General features: G+C 42.0%; 1 long non-coding RNA gene across 1 annotated transcript; it reads left to right on the forward strand.

Moving 5' to 3' along the window:
• The first annotated feature begins 2880 nt into the window (after window positions 1–2880).
• LOC144798745 (uncharacterized) lies at window positions 2881–25940 on the forward strand. Its single transcript, XR_013603637.1, has 3 exons — window positions 2881–3014; window positions 24478–24547; window positions 24636–25940. It is a non-coding gene; the product is annotated as an uncharacterized LOC144798745 (long non-coding RNA).
• The last annotated feature ends 797 nt before the right edge of the window (window positions 25941–26737 follow it).

Here is a 26737-nt window from a genome sequence, read left to right on the forward strand (position 1 = left end):
CAAAAGATTGAGAACTCCTTCTTAAGATACTTACTTGCGGTCCCAAGGAGCAGCTCCACATACGCATGTCACACAGAATTGGGACTAGACTACATAACAGACATTATAAAACTACAGCCAGTAATGCTGTGGCGTAGAATATGGGTCAAAGATCAATGCCACCTAACGAGATCCATCATTGAAGACATTTTGAGCCTAGACCAATGTAAAAAAATCAAATGGCTAGCCTTTGTCAAAGCAACATTAGAGGACTTGGGCTATAAAAAATACTTTGACCACCCGTCCAGGATAAATGAAATTTCTAAGACGGATCTAAAAAAGGAATGTCTTGCACATTTGAGACAGCTACGCTTAGTAACAGAGATTCACAAACAATCTGTACAACAAGCTATACTAGTGCAGACTGTCTTTGCATCGGAACCTTATTTGTCTTTTAATTTAACCCAATTTGAAAAAATGCTGCTAACTCGCTTACGGTTTGATATGTTTCATTTGCTAGTTTCTTTTCCAATCCAAAATGATTGGGTGTCAACACGGGCATGCTGTCCGTGTGATTTGGTATCGACACAATCAACAATACACACTATTTTATTCTGTAAATTCTTTGTAGAACCTCGTAGTCGCTGGATACTCCCCATCTTAAAATTCTGGGGGTTACGCCAATGCCGTCCTGCATTCTTGGCACTTCAATACTTAGAAAATGAAAAATATGCCAAAGCGATTGTACGTTTTCTTAAATTTTGTATCCAACATCGTCGCAACCTTTGAATTTTCCTGTCCAGGAGCAAGAAAAAGAGGGTGTACAAATCTTTAGGTCCTCGGATGTATGATATATTAGACGCCATATCTTGCTGTTTCCTAACTGAGATGTTTTTCTTAAATTAATTCTTTTTTAAACTGTTTTTATCATTTTAAAACTGTGATTTTATTATATGATTAACTTTCTAAATCGTATTTTATGAACTTTTATGGTGTTCCTAACAAATGAACTACCGAATAAAGTATTTTTGACTTGAATTGAATTGAGTAGCGCGCTATACAAATGCTTTGATTGATTGATTGATTGATTGATTGACAGAAGGACGGTGGCTAGGGCCAGTTGGGCTGAGAGGAGGTGTCTGGTGGGTACATGTAATGAGAGGCGGTGGTTCAGGCATGCTGGTCCAGCGTCGTGGAGGGCTTTGTAGTCATGTGTGAAGAGCTTGAAGGTGACTCTTTTGTTGACTGGGAGCCAGTGGAGTTCTCGTAGGTGTTCAGAGATGCGGCTGCGGCGGAGGAAGTTGAGGACCAGTCTGGCTGCATTCTGAATTTCTGTTCTGGATTTTTCTGTATTTTTACATCATCCCTGTGGTCAGGTTTCTCTGCTTTGGTACATTCTCACAATTCGAGGACTGGGAGAAGTTCTGAGAGGTTATGCCCTGATTACTCACCGATAATTTTCATTATTCTGAATCGTAGTCTTTATCGTCACAGTCATAGACACACTGCCCTCCCTGCCTTGTTGGTTGGTTTTGATCTCTCGGCCACCTGTGTTCTTAGTATTTCAGGAAGAATGGTAGGTGGAGTCTCTCTTTATAACTCCCAGGAAGCAGTTGGGGCCTAAGATAGGGACTGGGTATAAGCATTTGTTTTTAACCTTATGGCTAAGGTAGGTAATTCCTGTTTTGTATTGAGGCAAACCTCATGTGGTAACAAACAACTTTGACGAGAAAGACTAGGAATCGAAGTGATGAAGATTATGGTGATTCATTTGTGGCAAGCCTTTGAAACTTTTTCTCTTTTTTGCTGAAATGGGAAGATGTATTTGCCTGCAGAAATCAGTTCCTCTGAACTTTAAATAAGCATGTGTCCTGTCCTGTGTCCGACCCTGGAAAGGCATAATTCATGCCTTTCACTGGAGTAAAAAAGTGGTGTGGATTAGAGAGTATGACTTTAGGGGTGTTCACCTTCTTTTGCTGTGAGACCCATCTAGAAATGCCCACATAGTAACCCTAAACATGAACACAAAATGGCTCCGTGAGTTAAACCCACATCCTGGACCGCTGATATGAACTGCAGGCCACAGACTACATCGTGGCAAGGGAAACTCAGCGGCCTATCTTGAAACGGCCAGGAAATTAAATACAATCAAATTAGGTTATATTAGCTCGTGCTTGTTTGCAGCGCTTAGAGGGTGAAAACGGAGTTATACAGCACTATAAAAGTAAAAGTTACCATCATAAACATGCATGGTACCCATTTCTGCACGAATTTCTGATTTTCCACGTTCATAAATGCATCCTGCTAGTGTAAAATTCAAAATTAAACTAATGATGAGTCTGTTAATCAAGACGGGGAGTGGTGACCTGCCAATTGGCTTTGCTGCACAGAAATGAAAGAAAGCATTACCTGGGAGTGTAAAAAATGCTTCAGATCCGGCAAGTAGATTTTTATTAATGGTGATGTTTTTAATTTCCGTGTCCAAATTATTTGTGAATCGAGCCCCAGAGTTCCTCTTTCAGCCAAATCTCTTACAACCGAACAGACCAAATACAAATGTTTAAATTGTACAGTAGCTGTGGCTGTCTGTCAAGACGCAGCGTTGTAAAGTTAGCTCTGTGTCACACCCCCGTAAAAATATATTTTGCCCGAATGCGCCAGAAGTGTGAAACGCGTGGAGGGGAGCGCGCGCTGCAGCAAGCTGAGCGGCGCGTGCAGGAAGCTGGAGTGAGAGGTGCGAGGAGCGGGCCTGGGCCCGCAGCTGCCAGCCTTTGCCTCTGCGGGGAGACGGCTCTGCAGTCCAGGCTGCGAGCGGGAGCCTCCTCCGGCCTGACAGCAGTGACAGGAACCTGCCATGCTTCCAGCCAGCATCCAGATAGGGGGGCCCTGGGCCTGGAATGCTGGGAATGTTTTCTTTCAGAGACCAATGGGGGCGCTGGGGCTGGCCGGACTCTGTCTGCAGTGACAGCCCTAACACTTACCAGAGCCAAGTGCCCCGGAGAAGAAATGGCACTGCCCACCCTGAAAGTGAGAAGGTAAAGTTTATTTTTTCATTTTTTTTCTCCCTCTGCAACGGACCACCGTGTGCGCGTGCCCCCCTCCCCGTAATGTGTACAATTCACTTTTGTTAATCCAAAATGCTGCCTGAGGTTGCCCACCATCGGTTTTTTTTTCGACAGGAAACAGGTTTCAGATGTTTATATATTAAAACCTATGGGTAATCTGCTTACCCTTTTAACAGTCACTGGTTTAGGATTCCGACCGCTCGAACTTCAGAAAATGCTTTAAATAAATAAAAATAAAAAAACAATGCTGAATGTGATGCTTTAAAATATATAATCGCCGTGTCTCTGCCTTTTTGTCCTAGCCTTATAGAACAAGTGGTGCGTGTCTTTAAACAACCTTAAATGCAATGTACATCGACTAAAATGCATTTTTTCCCAGGACCAATTTACTTTTGCTTAAGGAGAAACATGACAAATTGTTAAACACAAATGTGTTGTCAATGACGCACTGCTAACATCAGCCCTTGAAAGACTAAATCAAAGCTGCTATAATTAGTGCCTCATAGAAATGTGCCACTAAATATTGCATCATTTTGTTAAGGGCCATTACAATAAAGGTCTCTTTTCAGACTCTATTTTTATAGAGAAATATTTTTTGCTTTATGAACGCGCAGCAGAAAATTGTGTAACAGCTTTTGGGGGAAAAATAAGGATGTGAGCTGATAGGGAGCACAGTATACTCATAGAATGACACAGTCGTATGCTAACCATGCAATGCAAAGCTCAGTAGTGTTACAGTTTCATCTCAACACTATATATATATATATATATATATATATATATATATATATATATATATATATATATATATATATATATATATATATATATATATATATATATATATATATATATATATATATATATATATATATATATATATATATATATATTTTATTATTTAAAGCACGCTTGACGTTCTTCTTAGATAACAAACATTCCATCACCCCATATCTGGTGACCCCGTCTGAAGTGCTGGTCACTCAGATTTTTCTTCAGTCGACAAGTCGAGGGTTTGAATCACAGCGGGTCCGGCTCGGCACTTCATCCACTGGAGGTCAAGAGAGCGAGGGCTAGAGACCTGGGAAATAGTAACGGTGTGGGCCAGTGCAACACAAGTAATAAAAACATTAACAGTACAAGGGACATTCAGGTAAATTAGCTAATAGATCAACTTTCTGACTAGCTCGTAGAATTGGTCACTTTGAGGCAGTGTGATGTAAAAGAAACTGAAATAAATACATACTTTTGCAGTTTAAGCTGTACAGTTAGACTCTTTTATTTCAAACTTTTTAACCTTAAATGTGATCTTCTTCCAGTGAGACTGACAGATTTCTGTGCAAATTAGTGTTTCGGTACAGGAATATAACGAGTGTAGCTACCGTGCAAAATAGAATACCTGTGCCGAAGATTGTAAGTAATACACTGTAGTAACTACAGTATGAAATGCTTTTGGGTGATACCGCTATTTTGCGTGGGGACGAGTAGAATCCGAGTCACTGATAATAATTATTATAACAATATTGCTACTAATTATATACACAGAGCGCCCCATAATCTACTGCACTTTTCATGTCGGTGCCTTTATAAAAGCCAGTGTTAGGCATTTAACCGGTGTCTGAAAAATAAAACCTGTGCAGGTAGATGCGGATCTTTGACTAGCAGGTTAGGTGCACAGCTCTGCAGCAGGTGCCCAAGCCCTCTGAACTATCTGGCCACGATTAATTATTTTAGACGAGTGAGCAATGCTGTGTGATGCGTTTATTGTCAACCAAGTAAGAGTGCCAAAACGTAATTCAAAATAATGAGATATCGCATCATGAATCTGAAGGATTCCCAAACATGGGAATTCGACAGACTATCATTTCCAGGACGCATTCCATTCGTGAATCTGTTCTTCACTCACCTGCAAACATATTATTGTTTTTTGAAATGCGTTAAATAATCTGGGACACTTCACTGCCATTGAGAGGGGAGAGGAGACAGAAAACAAACCTTTGCTTTACACATTAAAAACCCAAGAAATAAATTAAATGTGTATTGAGACAGCGTCCAGCGTTAAATGCTTGGCCTTCATTCTGGGATAGTGCCCGAATGCACTGCCCACTTGTGCCTACGGTTCACATCAATTTTGTATACATTTTTTCAGTCTCTAACATACACATCGCTCGAGTGTCAAAAGCTGGCCCCTTTAATGTCACACACACACACACACACACACACACACACGCACGCACGCACGCGCACACACACACACACACACACACACACACACACACACACACACACACACACACATACACACACACACACACACACACACACACACAATTCCACGTGTGGAGAAGTGTAGCTCAATGGTTAGAGCGCAGACCCTGATGCAGAGGTCTAGCCCGGGGTTCTAGGCCAGGGTTCAATTCCCCGCCTCAGCGGGTCTTGGGCTCAAAATTCCACGGACCTGATAATTCTCGCCTCAGTGCCTATTCCAATCATGGAGTCCCACTCTGCAACTCTGGGCAATAGCTTGCTTAATCTCCACAACGGCCCCCACAACGCTAAGGATGCCTGGCCTCCACCTTGGGGGTGCCCAGGAGTGGACACCTCACAGGGAAAGCCAGGATGGGTTCCACAGTGGTATTCGTACAAGCGCCTTGAGACCCTTGCGGGTGAGTAGTGCGCTATACAAGTATCAATTTACATTTACGTATACATATCACTTCAGTGTGCCAGAATTTCACCCAGTGCTTAATTTGTAAAAAAATAAGTGCCAAGGCTCTGGTCAGCATTCCGCTTGCACTGACCAATGCCGCTGTCAATCACAATAATAGCATAACTAATAAGTCACACTCCTACAAGTGCGATAATTCCGACATTTTCAGGACCCCGAAGTTAAAAAAATGGCTTTGGCAGCATTTATTATAGTGCATTAATAAACAATAGTTGTTGTGCTCATCTCTGAATTAAACAAACAGCACCACCATGTGGCAGATTGTCATAGGTGCCGGTCCTGACATTTAAGTGTTGGTACTGAGCTCCGGAAACCACCGGCACAAATTAAGAACTGATTTCACCCCAGTACCCCAAACACTTACGATTTCAGTCTCAGACACACGCCACTCCAGTACTAAGCACACATCGTGTCAGTGCCCACAGCACAACTATCAAATGACACGCATACACACCACTTCCCTGTCACACACTTTACACTGATACCACACAGCAACATCACTTCAGCATCAAACACATGGCTTCGGTGTCAAACACCCACTTACTCACAAACCAGTTCCAGTGCCCTAAGGCAAAATGATGAGCCACTGCAAAATGTGGTGAGGGGCCACCGAGTCTCCTATTTCTCACAAATATTCATTGGCCTTGGGCTGAATGGGAGGGGCCCTTGAAATACGAGTGGCCCCTTGAAGAGTTGGGGCCCCTGTGCACCACAGTGACTTCAGAGGGCCTGCATTACGAACTGATCAGTTTTGTTTCGTGAGTACACAGCACTTCAGTGTCACACATGGTGCTGAGTTAAAACACACATCACATCACTGTCACACTTACACATCACATCAGTTCCGTACACACACATCTCTTCGATATGAAATGCAGACACCTTACTTCACTGCCACCCTTACACATCACTTCAGTCCGGACACACACATCTGTTAAGCAGGGGCGGCTGGTGACATTTGAAAGTGGTGGGGCGTAAACTAATTTGCATATTGCACCGCAGCGAGCGAGCGCAGCGAGCGAGCCTGAACCACCTTGCATCCATCCATACATCATTCATGCATCCACCCATCCATCCACCCACCCACCCATCCATCCACCAATACTGCATCCATCCTGCATCTATCATTCATTCATGCATCCACCCATCCATCCAGCATCCATCATTCATTCATGCATTCACCCATCCATCCATCCTGCATCCATCATTCATTCATGCATTCACCCATCCATCCATCCACCCATCCATCCATCCATCCATCATTCATTCATGCATCCATCCATCCACCCATCCATCCACCCATCCACCCATCCACCCATCCATCCACCCATCCACCCATCATCCATCATCCATCCATGTGTCCACCCATCCATCCACCCATCCTGCATCCATCATTCATTCATGCACCCATCCATCCATCCATCTAACCATCCATCCTGCATCCATCATTCATTCATCCACCCATCCATCCATCCACCCATCCAGCATCCATCCATCATTCATTCATGCATCCATCCATCCATCCATCCACCCACCCATCCATCCATCCACCCATCCATCATCCATTCCTGCATCCATTCATGCATCCACCCATCCATCCATCCATCCATCCATCCATCCTGCATCCATCATTCATTCATGCACCCATCCATCCACCCTGCATCCATCATTCATTCATCCACCCATCCTGCATCCATCATTCATTCATGCATCCACCCATCCATTCATCCACCCATCATTCATCCTGCATCCATTTGTGTGTCCACCCATCCTGTATCCATCCTTCATTCATGCACCCATCCATCCATCCACCCATCCATCCTGCATCCATCATTCATTCATGCACCCATCCATCCAGCCACCCATCCATCCTGCATCCATCATTCATTCATCCACCCATCCATCCAGCATCCATCATTCATCCATTCATGCATCCATCCACCCATCCATCCACCCATCCATCATCCATCCTGCATCCATTCCTGCATCCACCCATCCATCCATCCATCATTCATTCATGCACCCATCCATCCACCCTGCATCCATCCTGCATCCATCATTCATTCATCCACCCATCCTGCATCCATCCTGCATCCATAATTCATTCATGCATCCACCCATCCATTCATCCACCCATCATTCATCCATCATCCATCCATCCATCCACCCATCCTGCATCCATCATTCATTCATGCACCCATCCATCCACCCTGCATCCATCCTGCATCCATCAATCATTCATCTACCCATCCACCCATCCTGCATCCATCCTGCATCCATCATTCATTCATGCATCCACCCATCCATTCATCCACCCATCATTCATCCTGCATCCATTCATGCATCCACCCATCCTGCATCCATCATTCATGTATTTTTATGACCATATAACTTGCACACAGCTTGTCAGCGTTTAATACCAGTCTCGAACCTTGTACTCCAGCACCAATGATACATGATTAATATTAATTGTTTTTAAAAACATGTATTTATTCGACACCAATTTCACACCTTAGTGGGAACATCATTTTTATTTGTTTTTTAAAATATCTATTTATTTAACACCAAAGTAAGTCATGTATACATTTATATGGTTCGATAAGAGGCTCGAACCTGGTTTCCCAGCACCAAAGTCGGCCGTGCTATCAGTCAGGGGTTATGTAACCGGGCTATGTAGTGACCAGCCAATCCTGCGCCAGGATTGGCTGGGGGGGCACCATGACTCCTCGCCCAGTTGCCCTGTGTAACCCCGGGGGCTGCGGCCCGCCCCCTGGTCCTCTCTCTAAGGGGGAATTCACAAGAAAACGATCTGCGCATGCGCGGGCATGTTTGTGCCCAAAAATACACTTGCGCAGCTGCAGCAGCCCGATCCTTCCCCCCCCCAACCCCCCCACCCCCCTTGCGCACTCCGGGAAGGTCGGGTGTCTCCCGGTTTCCCGGCCGGCAGATAGCGCGATTTTTTAAAATAATTGTGTTTGGCTTCTAGTGACGACGTGGTGGGTCCATGGGGCTTAGTGGGGCTTCGCCCCTACGCCCCAATGGACGCACCGCGCCTGCTGTTAAGTATGCAACACACAGACACATCACTTCACTGTCACACTTACACATCACATCAGTCCCATACACACACATCTCTTCAATATGAAACATATAAACACCTTACTTCACTGCCACCCTTACACATCACTCAGTACATCACACACACATCTCGCCAGTATGAAACACACAGACACATCACTTCACTGCCACACCTACACATCACTTCAGTCCGTACACACACATCTGTTCGGTATGCAACACACAGACACCTTGCTTCACTGCCACTCTTACACATCACTCAGTACATCACACACATCTCTTCAGTATGAAACACACAGACATCACTACACTGTCACACTTATACATCACTCAGTACAGCACACAAACATCTCTTCAGTCTGCAACACACAGACACGTGACTTTACTGACACCACACTTGACTTACACATCAGTCAGTGCCATACACACTCATCTCTTCAGCATGCAACACACAGACAAGTCAGTTCACTGCCACCACACTTACACATCACTCAGTGCCACACACCACATCTATTCAGTATGAAACACAGACACTTAATTTCACTGCTTCACTTACACATCGCATCAGTGATATACACACACATCTCGTCAGTATGAAACACACAGAGACATCACTTCACTGCCACACTTACACATCACTTCATTGCCATAAAAACAAAACTCTTCAGTATAAAAGACACAGAAACATCACTTCAGTGCTATTCATATACATCTCTTCAGATTCATAATGGACAAACACAAACTTCATTGCCACACTTACCCATCACTAGAGTGTCATGCACACACATCTCTTCAATATAAGGGGAGAGGATGTAGCCTTCCGACTAGAGCGGTCGACTTCAAAGCTGGGGAACCGGGTTCGAGTCTCGGCAACTACACTCAACATCCTGTGATTCTGGGCAAATCACTTAATCTCCCCGTGCCCAACAAAAATGAATGTGGTCTTTTGTAACGCAACTCGATGTCTCGGGTCTAGCTTGTGCTATATAAAACTATAAAATATATATATATGAAACACATTGACACATCACTACACTGCCACACAGACACGTCATTTAACGGCCACACACACATATTACTTCAGGATGAAACCCACAGACATATCACTTCACTACCACACACAGACATCTTTTCAGTATAAAACACAGCGATGCACCACTTCTCTGCCATACTTACACATCACTTCATTGCAGCACAAACATCTCTTCACTGCCAAACTTACACTTCACCTTAATGCTGTGCACATCTAACACATCACTTCACTGTCACATTTTCACATCACGCAGTACCATGCACACACATCTCTTCAGTATGAAACGCACAGACACATCACTTCACTGCCACACTTACATGTCACTTCAGTGCCATACAAATACATCTCTTCTGCAGGGCTTTAAGTGTGATGAAAAAACTGAGGGGTCTCTCTTAGGAGCGTGGTGGAAGTAATTAAGGGCGTGGCTTAAAAATATGTAAGCTAAAAATCTGTGCATAGCATAGAGGGTCGCCTGACTGGTGTTTTGCTGCTTCTGTCAGTGCACCCAGATATATAATTCAACAAATAACATTACACCTATAATAAACCAGGACTGTTGACTTTGTCACTGACTGTTAGTTTCATAAGATAAATAAGCAACAACTATGACTTCCTTGTAAATTATATTAAAATGCTTCTGTTCTGAAATTATGAGAAAGTGAAAGAACTATATCGAGCCACTTTGACTTTACATCAAAGGCACTGAAGAGTGGCACTGCTGCAGAGTTTTAAAAAAACGTGTTTCACCCTGAGGATGAGGGCAAAAATGGAAAGCCTGATAAGGACCCGTCTGGACACCTTTTTAGAACTGCCAGTGCTGAGCACCGGCAGAACCCGGTCCACTTATAGCCCTGCTCTTCAGTGTGAAACACACAGAAACATCACTTCACTGCCACACTTACACATCACTTCAGTGCTGTACACATACATCTCTTCAGCATTAAATGGACAAACACATTACTTCATTGCCACACTTTCACATCACTAGAGTGCCATACAAACACATAACATCAGTGCTGTTCGCGTACATCTTTCAGTATCAAATGGACATCACTACACTGCCACAAAAACACGTCATTTCACTGCCACACTTACACATCTCCTCTTTATCCTGCAAACACATCCCTGCAGTCTGAAACACAGACACGTAACTTCACTGCCACAGTTACACATCACTCAGTGCCGGAAACACACATATCTCCAGTGTGAAGCACATACACTTCACTTCACTGCCACCCTTGCACATCACTTGGGTGCCGCACACAGACATCTTTCCAGCAGCAAACACACAAATACATCACTTCAATGCCGCACACATCACTGTCGTGTCAAACATACACAATTATCACGCCACGGTAAAGCACACGTCATGTCTGGGTATCACTTACCGTGCCTGCTTCTCATGTTGTATTAACCACGCATATGACTCGATTGTCTCACACGCCTCTTCAGAGTGTCACAAGCACGGCATCAGTGTTTCATGCAAATCATTTCAGTCATATCCACACATGCCATTGGTATCACAAACACCAACCCAATAACCCACAAACATCTCTTCAGTCAAACACTTTACTTCAGTCACGTGCATATACCGATTTCAGTGACGCACACAAACGCCAATAGCGCCTCATACACCTCTCACATCAGTTCACGGAGACATCATTTCAGTGTTACACACGCACCGGTTCAGAGTTCCACTCGTCAAAATCCACTTCGGGGTCTCGTGCACAAAGCTCCGGTCTCACACACATTCATGATGGCTTGGTGCTATAAAACACAAATGTTTTCCAGTTAGCCGTGTGTCAGTCTCTAATAATGACGAAGTCACGAGGTAATAATAATACGAAGAACTCGCAAATGGTTATATAGCGCCAAACCTGCTCCAAGAAGTAACCGAACGCCTGGCATAGAACCTGTTGCAGGAATATCTGGAACAAAATGTGAGGTCCAAATAACACTGTGGTTTGCGGAGGGAGGTGAACCCGAGATCAGAGAAGCCAGGAAGTGAGGGGCAAAGGGATGCAACACGAAACGGTTGCCATCCGAGGCTACTCTTGGCTTTAACTTCACACCGGGCATATTTACATAGACTCGTCGTATTTCTATAGTGAGGCACCGCCTGAGAAAAATATGTGTTCACAATCACACGGTTGAACACTATCGAAGCCTGGATTGGACGCATGATGTCTGCGTTCCAAATACTGTGCATTAGCCACTTGAGCATGTCTTCTCAACCCTGCATGGGGACCGCAGAGGACAGTACACTTAGCTGAAATAACATTACGTTGGAAAGGTAAGAGCCTTTTGCACAAACGTAATGCAAAGAAATGCAGTTGAAGTGCGAGGATTCAGTGACATATCTATCTATCTATCTATCTATCTATCTATCTATCTATCTATCTATTATCTACCTATCTATCTGCACAATTGCAGTGAAAATACATGTGGTCACTAACACATTTTCTTTAGTTCAGTACTACTAATACCCACACATTAACACCTTTATTACAGCAGTGCAAAGGTTAGAGTCAAGTTTATTACCACAGTACTGCAACAACATTGAAACCGGTAAAGCACTGTATACCGTGTCACATGTAACAATTACTCTGCACAAGGAAACACCTCTTGGCATAGTCCCAGGAACTGCTAAATGTGTTTCTACCATTTAACCCCTTGAAACCTAATTTTGGTTGAATACATTTGTAAAGCAAATTCACATGAGAAAAAATGACATGGCATAAACCAATGGTGTCGTGAGCCCCCATGCCCCCTTTTCTGAGCTTAAGGGGGGTGTTGACAATTATAGTTATTTATGACCCTGTCCTGGCAGCAGCTCTGCAGTCAAAAGCTATTAAAAGATCAAAAGGAAAGGAAACCCATAAACAACACAGTGATCGGGAGCAAACCACAGTAAAGAAATTAAGAGCACAAGAGAGGGAATAAAAGAAAGAGTGGGAGAGGTGTTTAGAAGGAAGAGCAAAAGGAAGGACATATAAAACTAAGTAAGGAACTGTGGATGAATGCAAGGATAAAAGGACTGGTGGCCGGAAGTAGAAAACAAAAACAAGATTTACATGGGTGGGTGAAAGAAAGTGTCTGTAATGATGAATGGATGAATAGACCGGTGGATGGAAGGGTGAAAGGATGAATTGGTGGATTGATTAAAAGGAGGGTGAATTGGTGGATGGATGAAAATTGAGCAATGGTTGGAAGTGTGAGTAAAAGAATAGATGCAAGACTAATGATGAGAGAGTGGATGCATGGAATGGTGATAGGATGGATGTATGAGTTGACATATGAAAACATGGATAGATGGATGAATCGACAAGAAACACATACAAACACAACTGCAGACCAAGGTCAAGCCCCTCCACTCTTATAGTTTCAAAGAATAATCAAAATAAGTGCAACAACTTGCGAAATCCGCTGCTTAGAGATGCCTATTTACAATAAGAATTCAAACCAAAGGACCTGTATATTATAAAAAAGGACTACGCGAATTGTTCGTGACATCTTATTGACTCAGATATGAGTGATCACAAAACATCTTACCCTACAGGTTACTGAACCTATATAATATAAAAAGCCCTGATGAAGTTCCCGTGGCACTAGGGAACGAAACGCGTTGGCTGTGTGCCGGTGTTTTTTTCAAGAATTGAATAAAAAGAATCTATGAAGTATTTACTTGTCACTTGTCCTGACTTCTATGAAGTGCACCTTCCTTTGTTTTGAATAGATGGATGGATGCATGACAGGCTTAAAGGATGGAGAAATAGGTGGACCGAAGGAGGGATTAAGGGACCTCATCTAGAGTGTGTAGAGTTTACTCGCTTTGCTCACCTGCTGGCATTTGAGGGTTTGATCAAAATGGGGAGTATTTTCTTTTTCTGGCTACTCCCTTGGCATAAACCATATATGTGATGTGCAAAGGCTGTATGCCAGTTCCTTAAATGGAAACATTGAGGTGCTAATACCCATTTTCCACAGTACTAGTTTGCTCCTGAGAAGTGTCAGTACTCTCACATTAAATGCATTGCAGCAATTCAGAGAAGTGCAGATACTGTCCCTTCCAAATTAAAGAAGTTTAGAAACTCTCCCCTCTAAATTAAAGACGTGCATATACTCTGTCCTAGACAGTATCTACCCATTCAGAGCACTGTTGTATGCTATGTGTTACCTTTGTTACAGAAAGGGAGGGGTATCATGAGCCATAGAGGCTTCACCTCTCAGCAGTTGTGGCCTCTCCCCACACTCAGGAATTGTAATGAATACCATATTACAACCTGTGCATTTGCATACCTAATTAGATAGACGTGTGTGTTGCATAAAGTGAAGTGGTATACAAAAAAAAAACATTTCACATACTCCATGAAATATGGAAAATATGTAATGGGTGCCTGTGAAACATGGATTCACTATTATGCTTAAAGCCCCCAAACTGCTCTGAATAGCGTTACGATTGTCAGGTCAACTAAGACTATGTGGCAATGAAGGACTAAATTAAGTGACATGGTTATGCAACAAGAAGAGGCAATTAGGCGTCTCTATGCAGTGCATTCTGTGACAGTATTATTGTGATTCATTTTAGCTGGAAACAACATTTTTGCTAAAAGTGCTAATTATGAGGCAGATTATGTGGCCAATGTGGCAAGTTCATAATTATGCTGTAAATCTTGCATCCAAAGTGACAGAATTGCATATTTTTCTGACCCTCGCAATTTTCTATTGCTTTATTAACATGCCATTTGTGAAAGGCAAACAAAACGTGAATATTCTAGTTTCAAACAGTGTCCATAGTTAGCCGCACACTTGAACGAACAGCTCCAACAATGCCTCCCTTCTGCAAACAGGACTTTTTTTGACAGTGCAAACTGTACCTTTTATTTTAGTAAAAATTATATACCCCTCTCTATATAATTAAGGACTGTTCTGTCCTTTTACTGCGACCAACCAAACAACATAGTCCACTATGTTAATTACTATGTTCAATGTAAAAAATCCGTTTGGAAAAATGAAAAAACATATTTTTTTCAAGTTGAAGCGTGACTTATGTACCAAAAGCGTGAAGAAGCGTGACGCGTGGAGTTGATTCATATCTGTGGACCAGAGTGAAGATGTCTGATCCTGATGCAAAACTAGCATGTGATGTGTGTAGCAGAAGTAGCATCTCCAACACACAACAGTGTGTACTCTCAAACACCGCTCGCCTATCAAACCGCGCGTGACAGGCAGGCAGTCAGCTGTCCCTTGATTCCTCTTTGAGGTCGGTGTCACGCATTTACAGCAGCAGGCGGAGTCATCCATGTCGTGTTCGTTTTATCCCGAGGAACTCACCTTCGCCTTCTCGGGGGCTTGTGTACTGTCCACACTTGTTTTTACAGCCCTACAGACGGACAACATAATGCTACCAAGCCTGCAGTATCTCCCTTCAACAGAACATCCGTTAAGATAACTCACAGGGTAATGCGCCCCCTGCAGCGCACTGCAGGTGACACGAAGGTTCTGTTTTTGAAGGGATAAACTGTCTGAATGCAATTCAGTTGAGAAAACTGGTTAAGTGACATTTCATTTCCATCACTGGCAAACGGCAAATTCAACGAAAGTAACTCGACATAAAAACACGTCATTGTTATTCTGCTCTCACACATCGCACACGTATCTCTCCTCCTTTTTGGAGCAGTGCAATAGTGTTTGATGCTTCCTCGCTGTGGTGTCTTAGGAAGGCCATATTCACACAGTAAATATAGCGCGTTTTCAAAATAAAGAGTCGTTACACTGGCACGTGCATGTAATGTGACTCAGCAGATTAACCGCTCCCTCTGTGACCTGCTGTCATGTTTCAGATGTCTGTTGGTCGAGTACATTTACTCTATTGAATTGTGAGTTATAGACTTTACTATGTCCTATACATAACAAAAATCACAGGTTGTTACCGCGTCAGTGTTTTGTTATTTTTTAGTGAATGGTTTCAGTTTTCACAAATAGACTTTTAATGATTTAATTACATCGTATTTAAGCAACCCTGATTTTAATCGGCGCTCTCTATGTCAGGTTTACCATTTCAAAGCGCTGCATATAATGAATGTTCCTTTTAATCCTTTTTACTGTTCTATTTTTTTTTATCTCATTTTATGGTTAATGACTGCGTCTGCTCGATGTGAAAAATGCAATATGTTATTTCCTCGAGTAATGTTGCAAAGAATTTGTGTATTTTTCTTCTCTTTCCCAAAATTGTTACTTTCACATCGTCATCAGATTCCTCGCACAAACTCTCTACCCGCAGATATTAGCTTTTTTATTGCTGACCTTAAGCACATTTTCAAAAGAAAGTTATTTAAAAAAAAATAATAACAATACGCACAGATTATTTCGGCTGGAGTAAAATGATAAACGGCAATCGCTTCAATTAAGAACAGTCTATGAAATCACCCGCCTTCACTCCGGGTAAGTCCCCTAGATCAAATCATTTTTGGTAGTTTTATATTGCACGATTCGACTCGAAGGTATTAGATCACTTTACAACAGCACGACCAGTTGCTTTAACACAAGGACACATTATTATTTATTTATGTATTAATTTATTTTTGGAGGGACGGGGACATTAAGTGATTTGCCTAGAATCACAGGAAGTTGAATAGACGCCGAGACTCGTTTATCGTTCCCTAGTCCCAAACTCAAAGCTCTGTCTGTAGATCCACATTTTCTCCCCTAGACTTGTACTTTGGGTATTTTTATCTAACGGAGGCTGTAGTAATGGTTCATGTTTCCGAAGTCTTGGCAGGGTGTGGACGGCTCGAAACACCTGGAAGGTGTAAATCAGAGGCAGGGTAAACATTTCACGTCTGAACACATGACAGACCCACAGGGCTGAGCTCGCTGCATTTCTCGGCTGGAAAAGCAGAAATCTGCAGGAAACCAGAATCGATAAATCAGGTGGTGACCCTACGCTCATAAACATGTCTTTTTTTTATAAACCAAAAATGTGAGATACGGTCTCCGCCCAGTGCAGGGTGAACAGACAGGGGTTTGATTTGGTCACAAAACGCCGAAGACAGTCATGCGCACAAAAGCGAATCCCAGGGCTAGGTAGCATGCCAGTAAACCCGACATTTACACTTTTAACCCCTTCCATCAGAGTTGCAGTCTCTTCAACCACAGCAAACCAAACACAAGTTCTAACAGAGCTTTATTTCTTACTGCCAAGATTTACAAACATCTCTGTTTGAAATGCTTCATAAAAAAGACATGTCCCTTTGCAGTGCTTAATGCTAGCTGACCCTCATCTAGGCGCCCCAATGATTGGCGCATATGAATCAAGAAACAGAAGTCATTTTAAGTGAGGGAGTCACAGCTCGAAAACCACGTGTCTCGCAAGTTAGAAACGAAAACACACTCCGCACAGAAATGTACGCACAATATTGGAGCCGGCTTGCACTGATATATTGAAATTGCATTTATATAGCGCTTTCTATTTGGCAGCATTGAAACGCCTGTGCAAGCTGATTCAGATTGCACTGCGCCCTTAAAGCACCCCTAGCTCACAAGGCGCCATGCTACAATAGGTAAGCTGTCTTTTTTTACCTTTACATTTTGTCTTGTCCTCTTTCAAACAATTCCTAGTGCTACCTGGACACGTTAACAACAATCTGTAAACATGTTTTTTAGTACCTCAGACCGAAGTTTCCTGTTACTCAGTTATGTCTCTGATACATTTCGAAAAGGATGATGGTTTCTTTGGAACGTTTGCAAGTTAGAGCTAATAGAACCATGCATTCAGAACTGTGTAGGCAGCTCAGGAGAATAGTGTACCTGCTGCAGAATTCCGTATGAAGATTCAAGCCTTCATGCTTCTGAGGTCGATAAAACCGAGTGTCCCTGGTTTATAAAACAGCGCTTCTCCGTTGGACAGCGAGCGCTGGTCCTGGAAGTCACAAGGCAAAGACAACCGATGAATAAAATGAAAATCCGTATTTATTGTCAATAGCTGACTAATACCCCTTCGTGCATGAGTGTGGGTTAAAGGTGTGAACATTGAATTCGATACTAAGCCTCTGGGATGGGTGGGGCTGTCTTCTGAGACCATCGCCATCTTATCGTGATATATTCGAGGCTTTGATGTTATCGTGATCTGTTCGAGGCTTTGACACACCAGCTGGTAGTTCACCAGTGTTGTGTTTATAAATTATAGTCAGTATTATGAAAGGATGGCTTTGTACTTATGGGCTTCAACTTAAGAAGACGCTCAGCAATGTAGCGGAAGCACATATTTTGAAAAAAAATCCTCACAAACCTATAGAACGCTTCATTATGAACCCAACCCCGAGTTTCAACTGGAGGAACACCCGGCCACAAACCTTCCCACCCTAATTAGGGGTCACGCTTGTCACCATTTATTTCTTTAAAAAAATTAAAATAATAAATGTTTCTGGCAGCATTAAGTGCAAGTACATACGAGTTCTGCTCATGTCGTCATTTATGATGTCATAAGATGGGCGCTGTCCGTGCCTTGTTCCGCCTCCACCACCAGGGCAATCCAAACGTGTGCAGAAAATAGAGTTATCTAAATATGTCATTTAGAAGTACAGGTCTCTTTGATGAAGGCAACATCATGGTATTTTAGAAGCACGTGTCTGCTTTGGAAATGCATCAGGAGCCGGGAGCACAGGCATCTTGAAGGTCAGCCCCTGGGCCATGGGACACGACCTACTGTAGACAGAGATGCCACTGGAAGGACGCACACAGACACGAGCCACTCAAGCTAGCCACCTTATTCACATAGGTCTCACTCAAGGTTTGATTTTGGGCACCACATGGCACACGTTCTGAATTCGTGGATTGCCAAAGGTTTAACTGAAATTCGAGACATATAATTGGCTCAACAACGTGGTTCCTGAGAGGCTGAACCCCCTCTAAATTAATTGAATACGTATATTAGTATCAATTTATCATACAGCAGCAATAAGTCTTTTAGTGTGCAGGAATACGCCATCATGTTTTCAGAAACTTTTGATTTCTTTGAGCTAGAAACTTTTTTTGTTAAAATCTGCAGATTATGCAGCAGATGAAGGGTTATGTGGCAAATCCACAATTGTGCAAAAACGCAGCAATTGTAGAATAGCATACTTCCAGTGGCCGTGCAAATTAATTCATTCACATGTTAAATGACATCATTGATGACATCTGAAATGACATCTTGACGACATCACTGATGCCATCACTGATTACATCATCAAAGCTACTGCTGTGCAAATAGAAACCATTTAGTACCGGAGACAAGTCTTATTCAGAATTGTAACATTTACATGATGCACTATTTATCTACCAGTGACGTTTTAAGTACAAGCAGTAGTCCATTACGCAAGTTAGAGGCTGAGCAGTGTGAGCTGCAGTCATCCACTTTGTAATAGGTTACACATTAATTTAAAGCCCTGTTAATACAAATATGTGAGAAAAACTAAAGCTTCTCCTACAATACATTATTCTACTGTTGATGTCTGTGTACACGCTGAGTTGTCATGTAGGGCTGTAGACAATCTAGTTCTACATTTTAGGTCTATACAGTGCAGACCTTTTTTCAAAAATTCAGTGTAAATAGTGAGACATGCATTTTGTTGTCGAATGTATAATCTATTGGTGACACCCTTACAGATGGTGACATTCAAATCAGCATTTTAAAAATTGTGTACAGCATTGTGCTCATTTCAGGAATATATCTAAGGCAATTTTACATACTATAAAGTGTTGTCCATTGGGCTTGGAAGTGCATCCCTTATAACTGGCTAATATATAGAAGTCGAGTTGTTTACTTAAAATTCGGTGTCTTTAAATGAGACATTTAACAGAAACGTCTCATTAAGGTAAATAATAACCAAGCTCTGTTATATATTATTCAAGGTTTAATGAGTGTCTGATGTCATTAATGTCTACAGAGCGTTTACATTTCTTCCACACCTCAATACCAGTACAAAAAGAGCACAATATCTGCTAAAAGTGGGTGAATTCACAGACACACTTTATCCTCTGCTGGTTCTGCTTGTTGAGAAAGAATGCTCCCATTAGTACTACAAATGTTATGGAATATTGGGTCTGCATATACCTTGATGAATGCCTTCCCGTAAGAAAAGTGTATAGCAAATTGTCACCTCCGTTGGATGATGTTTTCAGTGATGTGATCAGTGATGTCACCAATTATGTCATTTGAGCTGATATCAGTGGTGTCATCAATATTGTCATTTTCCATGTCCGGAGTTATGTAATATGTAAGGTCATAAGCAGTACATGGTGGGGACGTAAGCTCTAATTAGGTCAGTATACTTCATTTTCTCGAATTTCATTTTTTTGGTTTGTTTTTTAAACATTGGTTTTTATATTATTACAATACCTAATGATGAAGTCACTTTTATCTTTTGTTTGATGAATTAAAAAAAAATGTTATTACGTTACTTAGGTATAACTTCACTTTAAACTTTGTTTTTTTCAGTGAATTTCAGAGTTTTAAAAAAAAAGTAAAGTAACATCTTGTTACCATGCTGTAGGAAAGTAGGATCTGCTTCTTATGGTTACCCCCACTTTTTGCTAAATGAAATACTGTTTTTGACTAGTCTGACTGGGATCTTGCTAATCTGGATCCCAGTCTATCTATTTTCCTCTTAAACTGTTATGCCATGTACTTAGGTACATTCCAGATTGGATACTGGGGTACCCTTGTAAGTCCCTAGTATATGGTACCCATGTACCCAGGGCATAGGTACCCCAGAGGCCGCCCATGGGCTGAAGCATGTATTATGCCACCAATGAGAGGCCATGCAAAATAGAACTACAGACCTGCCATTGTAGCCTGTGTAAGTTGGCGCATGCACCACTTACTTGAGATACAGGTTTACTATATCTAAGGGTCACTGCACTTAAAACCTATAATTCACCCCTATAGCAGGCCTTTACAATCCTGAAGGCAGGGTGCTTGGTTCTAAGTGAGAGGGTGCCACTGCATGAGCAGGACACCCCTGCATCCTACGGAGTCCATTCTCCCGGGTTTTCAGTGAAGCAGCCATTTATGACATATAGAGGGGCATTATGCGACCGCGTGATGACCAACTCTAAAACGGCTGAAACAAACACTATTGTGTTTGGTGTCAAACATGTTGGAATGATATGATTCCACCCCTCAGAAGTGAGCTTCGTGGGGTCCCTGGTGTTCTCGGTACCAGCCTTCTAGTCCTGGTCAGCACAAAAATGGTTGCTGCCGCCCAGAAACACATTTCTGCCCTCCTGCTATTGAGCCAAGCTCGAGCAGTGGAAGGTAGAACAATAGGCATCCTGCCACAGGGAGGTGTGACCACCTCCCAAACAGTATTTAGTGTTTTATGGCTGGGTGGGTGTGCTTGCCAGCGACTAAAAGTCAGGCTGGCACTGTTCCTATTGGGTGCAGGGTCAAGACTGATTTGCATATGGCTGGGTCCAAACTGGAATGGTATGGTGAGCAAAAAACGATGGATTTAGGCCCAGATCTCTGTACTGGGGTGAATGTATGACATTGTTCTGTATTCTGTCCATCAATAGTTTTTTTTGCATTTGTTACCCTGAGTGGGACGGGAATGCTCAGACGTGAGTCCCGTGCTCTACATGCCACTGGAATCGAGCTATCCTGGCTAAAGAGGGGTGAAACCCCGAAACCGATCCTAGGATGCTTGTTTCCAGTCCAGGGAGAACCTGGCCTGGCAATTTGGGCAGGACTGTTCCCATTGGATGCAGGGTCAAGACTGATTTGCATATGGCTGGGTCCAAACTGGAATGGCATGGTGAGCAAAAAACGATGGATTTAGGCCCTGATCTCTGTACTGGGGTGAATGTATGACATTGTTCTGCATTCTGTCCATCAATAGTTCTTTTTGCAAGCGACTAAAAGTCTGCATGAGGGGCACATTTAGTGTCCCTGTGCATTGTCCAGTTCAAACCAGTCCTAGGAGCCATTGGCTCCCGCTCTGGCCAAAACTGGACAAAGGACAAGGGGGTAACCTCCCCCTGTCCAGACCCTCCCCTGAATCTTTCCAACCCTCTCCTGTGGGTACATAAGAGCTTACATGGCTGTAGGTCCATAGATTCGACGTAGACAAGAATCTGAACAAGAAACCACTGCATATTCATGTTAATTACTGTCATTTCTTTGCTTAAGTATTGTGTGCTTTATGATTATATCTGTATAGAAGATTCTGTGTCATACTAGATAGTGTTATATTAATAAATGCATATTTTTCTAACTACTGTGTGGTTCTCCTTTCATTTAACCAATACTATAAGATTGCATTCTGGTAAAATAAGCTACTTAACATTCCTTCAAGACTAAGCCTGAAGGCTGCTCTCCACAGCTACCACTTGGATAGCTTTCTAAGGTTATCTTTGACCTCTTAAATCACGATCAGGGTTGTTTGGACTGGTGGAAGGTGCCCACTTTAATTAGTGGACAGCGTATACCAGGCCAACTTCTCACACATGCTTAACTGTAATGTAATTTTGACCGTTGTTTTTTCAGTTAATTTCCAGGGTTTAGATCATATATACCTAACTCTCTCCATATGCGTAGCTTTATGCTAGGTGTGACATGCGGTTGGCTGCAGTGCCTAACAGGTGGCCAGACCTTGCACAGAACCCACAGAAGGAAGACAACCCATTCTGCGTGCATAGTGTGGGTTGGCCGCAGGGCTGGCCTATAGTCAAGTCCTGCGCACAATTGCCCGCAGGTGGCCAACCACTCACACATCCCCACCCTGCATTTTTCTTTTTATTTTGTTGGTGGTACCGTGGATCTCCCACAGTACTGCAGCTGAAACGTCTCCTGCATGCAGCAAGACTGCCAATGTTGCACTTGCTAATGTTTGTGTGGTCTAGTAGTACCATGGCTCCCATGAAAGTCCCATGGTACCACACAGGGGGCCAACACTGAGTAACACAATAGTACAGCTGGATGTGTGGCATAAAACCCCCTTTTAAAATGTTGGTTCCTAGGGGGACCCTCTAGGACCACCCCACACAGGGCTGGGTTTCAGGGTACCCCAACCCTACTCCAGCAATTGTGTTCATTTTGTGGCCAGCTAATCAGATTGCTTGGTCCCAAAGGACTGGTACTAGTCTCACAGGAACGAAGCACCTGACAGGAAAATAGTCTTCTAGGCCAACCAGAATACCATATTTGTTTAAATTAGTGCTACTACAGGAGTACTGCTGGACTCCTGTGGGGGCAACTGTCCAGATATCACTATATTTTAAACCTTAATTTCTCAAAAAGGGGCAACGGAGTTTAACAAAATCACAAAAAGCACGCTTTTTCAGTAAAGACCTAGCTTTCTGCCATATTTGGTGTAATTCTATTCAGCAGGTTTTTTTATGTATTAATTCCCAAATTTCCCATGGAAAAAAGTTTTTGGGCACCTCCCTTTTTTGAGTATGATTAAAAGACTGAAATCCACTGAAAAACACCAAAGTTAAAGTGACATTATTGTAAGCAATGGTTATAATATGTTACTTTACATAAAAAACTAGAAATTCACTGAAAAAGAAACAAATATTAAAGTGACGCTGTAACTAGGTATGGTAATAAGATCTGAGCTTACGTTAAAAATACCCTAGAAATTCACAGACAAAACAAAGGTTAAAGTGATGTTGCAGTTATTATAGTTAGGTAGGGTAATAAGATCCTTGCTTACGTTGAAAACAAACACTAGTCATTCACTTAAAATAAAGGGTTTTATATTATTACAAGACCTAACGAGAAAGGCCCTGTAAGCTTTGGTCTTTTTTCTGAATTTATGGGTTCTTTTTAACATAAGCTAAGATCTTAATAAAAAACGTAACTATAACATCACTTCAACAGTTGGTTCTTACAGGGTCTTTTTGTAAAAGACAGCCCTGTCTAGCCTCTGGCCTTACCATGTGCTAGTCAAAGGATTCCAGAAGAGCATTTGGGTCTGCTTGTGGCGAAGATTCTCCACAGTGTTTGCAAGACGTTTCAGAGGTGGGAGCGGCGTCAATGCAAGAGCGCACTGGTGCTTTTTCCTTAGCAAAGAACTTTCACCTTGTTGGGAGGAAAACACATAGAAAACCAAATCTGTCCTGAGGAATAATTATCAGCCGACAAAATAATTCCTTAGAATTAGAAAGCATGAACATTTGAAAAAAAAGGTTTATTTCAATGCATGGACTTTAAAGGATAGAAAGCACTGTTTTTTACGTGAGAGTCGGCCTCAAAGAGTGATAAAACCCGAAAGTTGCAAAACTTGTACTTTTTACGGGTCTAATTGTTAATCAAAAAAATTCTAAAGGTAAAACCATAAGAAAACTCAGACAAAAGGCAAATACTTCCTGATCAGTATTCCTTTACTTGCAATTAAATAATGCAGAGAGTAATCAATGAAATAAACATTTAGGAAAGGATCATTGGTAGAAAACGAACTTTGAGAACAGAAATTCAAACTTAGTAAAAAAGATTCTGTACATAGTGGATTCTATCCATAAGAAATGTGATCTGAATGTAAATGTTGTGAAAGGATTATGTTCTTTTGGGCAATTGAATGACAGGAAAGCATATTCTTGTATTTTAGATCCAATCCCAAGTTATCTCTCCTCAGCAGAAGGTTGCATTGGAAGAAGCTACTCCACTTATCTTTACAGGTGAATCACTTATTGGGAGGAAAAGGTTTGAAGTGTAGAGTTATATAAGTTAAGAATGTACTTTCTAATACTCTTGTCTTCTTTACAGTTTTCCTTTCCTGCTGTTACTCCCACATGGCCACACCAAGGATCTGCACTGTAACAGCATTCAGACGTGGTGTTCACTGGAGGTGGACCTTTTGTGCATCATACTGAGCTCAAGGAAGTAGGACCATGACAGTAGAATGTTTTCATATGCACTTGTCCTAACACAAGTTATGGAAACCAAATGAGGATGAAAAAGGTTATATTTGTGCAGTATGTTAAAAAACCAATATTTAATTGCTACATTCAATCTGTATGTGTAGTAAATATGTTTTTTCATGTCAATTACTGTACTTTGGAAATACATTTAGATGTTACTTTTGCACTGTAGTAATTAACATGTGACTATGACTTTATGAGGTCAATACCGCTAAATAACCTTTTATTGGTTCACATTTGTTTCCATCACCAATGGAGATATGGTGGAATCAAAGTTTTCATGGGAAAGGATTTTTGTTTTCTTAATAACTCTGTCGCCATTCAACAAATCTGCACAGCAGTTTAAAAAAAACACAACATCTACTTTGTAGCCTTGATGGCAAGTTTTGTGCAGATTCATCAAATCGATACCAAGAAAAAGGAGGTTCCTAAAGTGAGTGCCATTTCACATTTTAATTCCCAAAGGATGTTTTGTTATGCTAGACAGGAAAAACCTGCTGAATGGAATTACATCAAATTTGGCAGGAAGGTAGACCTTTACTGAAGGAAGTGCCTTGGTTTGGTGAACTCAATTCAGTTGCTTTTGAGAATTTCTTAATTAAATGGTGATTGGGTTTAGATGTCAGATGGAGAATCCACTAAACTGGATCTGTCGATTTCCGCAGCTCCAAAAATGAAATACTCAGATCTGATTAGCCATGGGAGAATTAATTTCTGTTGGCTCTTACAGTACTGTGGATTAAAAGACAGATAGGTAGTACCAAAACAAACATATTCCTGGCCGAAACAACAGTAGAAAATGTTGTGCTGCCATTACAGGATGCCTGTTCTAAGGGCCATAAGTAGGTGGCCAAATACCGGTCGGTAACGTCTGATTTCGGCCGTTACCGATCGGTATTTGGAGTTTGAGATGTAGGGGCCTTAAAAATTACAGATTCTGTAAATTTACTGATTCGGTAATTTACCGAATCTGTAATTTGAGATGTAGGTGGCACTGTAAACAGTGCCACAGGGCCTTAAGGATTCGTTATTTACCACCAACTATTAGTTGGTGGTAAATAACAAATAATTGTGTATATGCAAATCTGTGCATGTACACCTGTGCCATGTGACACACATACATGCCCTTAGGGCACACAAACACTGATCAGGGGTGAAACATGGTGTCAAAGTGACACCCTGCCACCCTTTTCTATTCAGTAATTTTACCAAATCGGTATTTATCGATTCGGTAATTGCCATTGATTCCTATGGGCCTCAAGACCCATAGGAATCAATGGCAAATACCGAATCGGTAAATACCGATTCGGTAACTACCGAATCTTAACGATTCGCTAATTTTTACCGAATATTTACCTACATAGCATTTATCGATTTGTAAATACCGAATCGGTAAAATTCGGTATTTACGAATCGGTAAATACCATTTACCTACATGAGGCCCTAAGTCTCCATTTCCTGAAATGAAAGAGAAACATGGGCACAAAAGGAGACCTGGTGAGCCCATGCTGGAGAGAGGGTTGGTCCAAAGGGACCATGTGCATTTAACATGAAGAAAAACATTATTTTGCCATGGTATCCATGGAACCAGGCAGTTAGAACAATGGACTGCAGTGAGATCCTCGGTCAGTGGCATCATGCAAGCTTCACCACTCAGTACCAGGACCTCAGTAGCACGGTACCTCATTTCTGGTACCATTTGTCCATATACCAGACCCTGCATCTAATCCGTGTTTCTCCTGAGGAGGAGTCAGACCTTGACCTCAGATAAATGTAAATATGCATGGAGAGGGTTAGTGGTAAATATTTTCCTTGCCTAATGTACTCTGTTTTGGAATCAAACAATACTTTTGTGCTGTTTTTCTTATGAAATATTCTTATATTAAATGCCACCTGAAAAGTTTTTTCTATAACCAAAACATTTTCTTGGTCTTGGGTTTGTTCTGT

Source organism: Lissotriton helveticus, chromosome 12, assembly GCF_964261635.1.
Source record: "Lissotriton helveticus chromosome 12, aLisHel1.1, whole genome shotgun sequence".
Taxonomy (NCBI): Eukaryota; Metazoa; Chordata; class Amphibia; order Caudata; family Salamandridae; genus Lissotriton; species Lissotriton helveticus.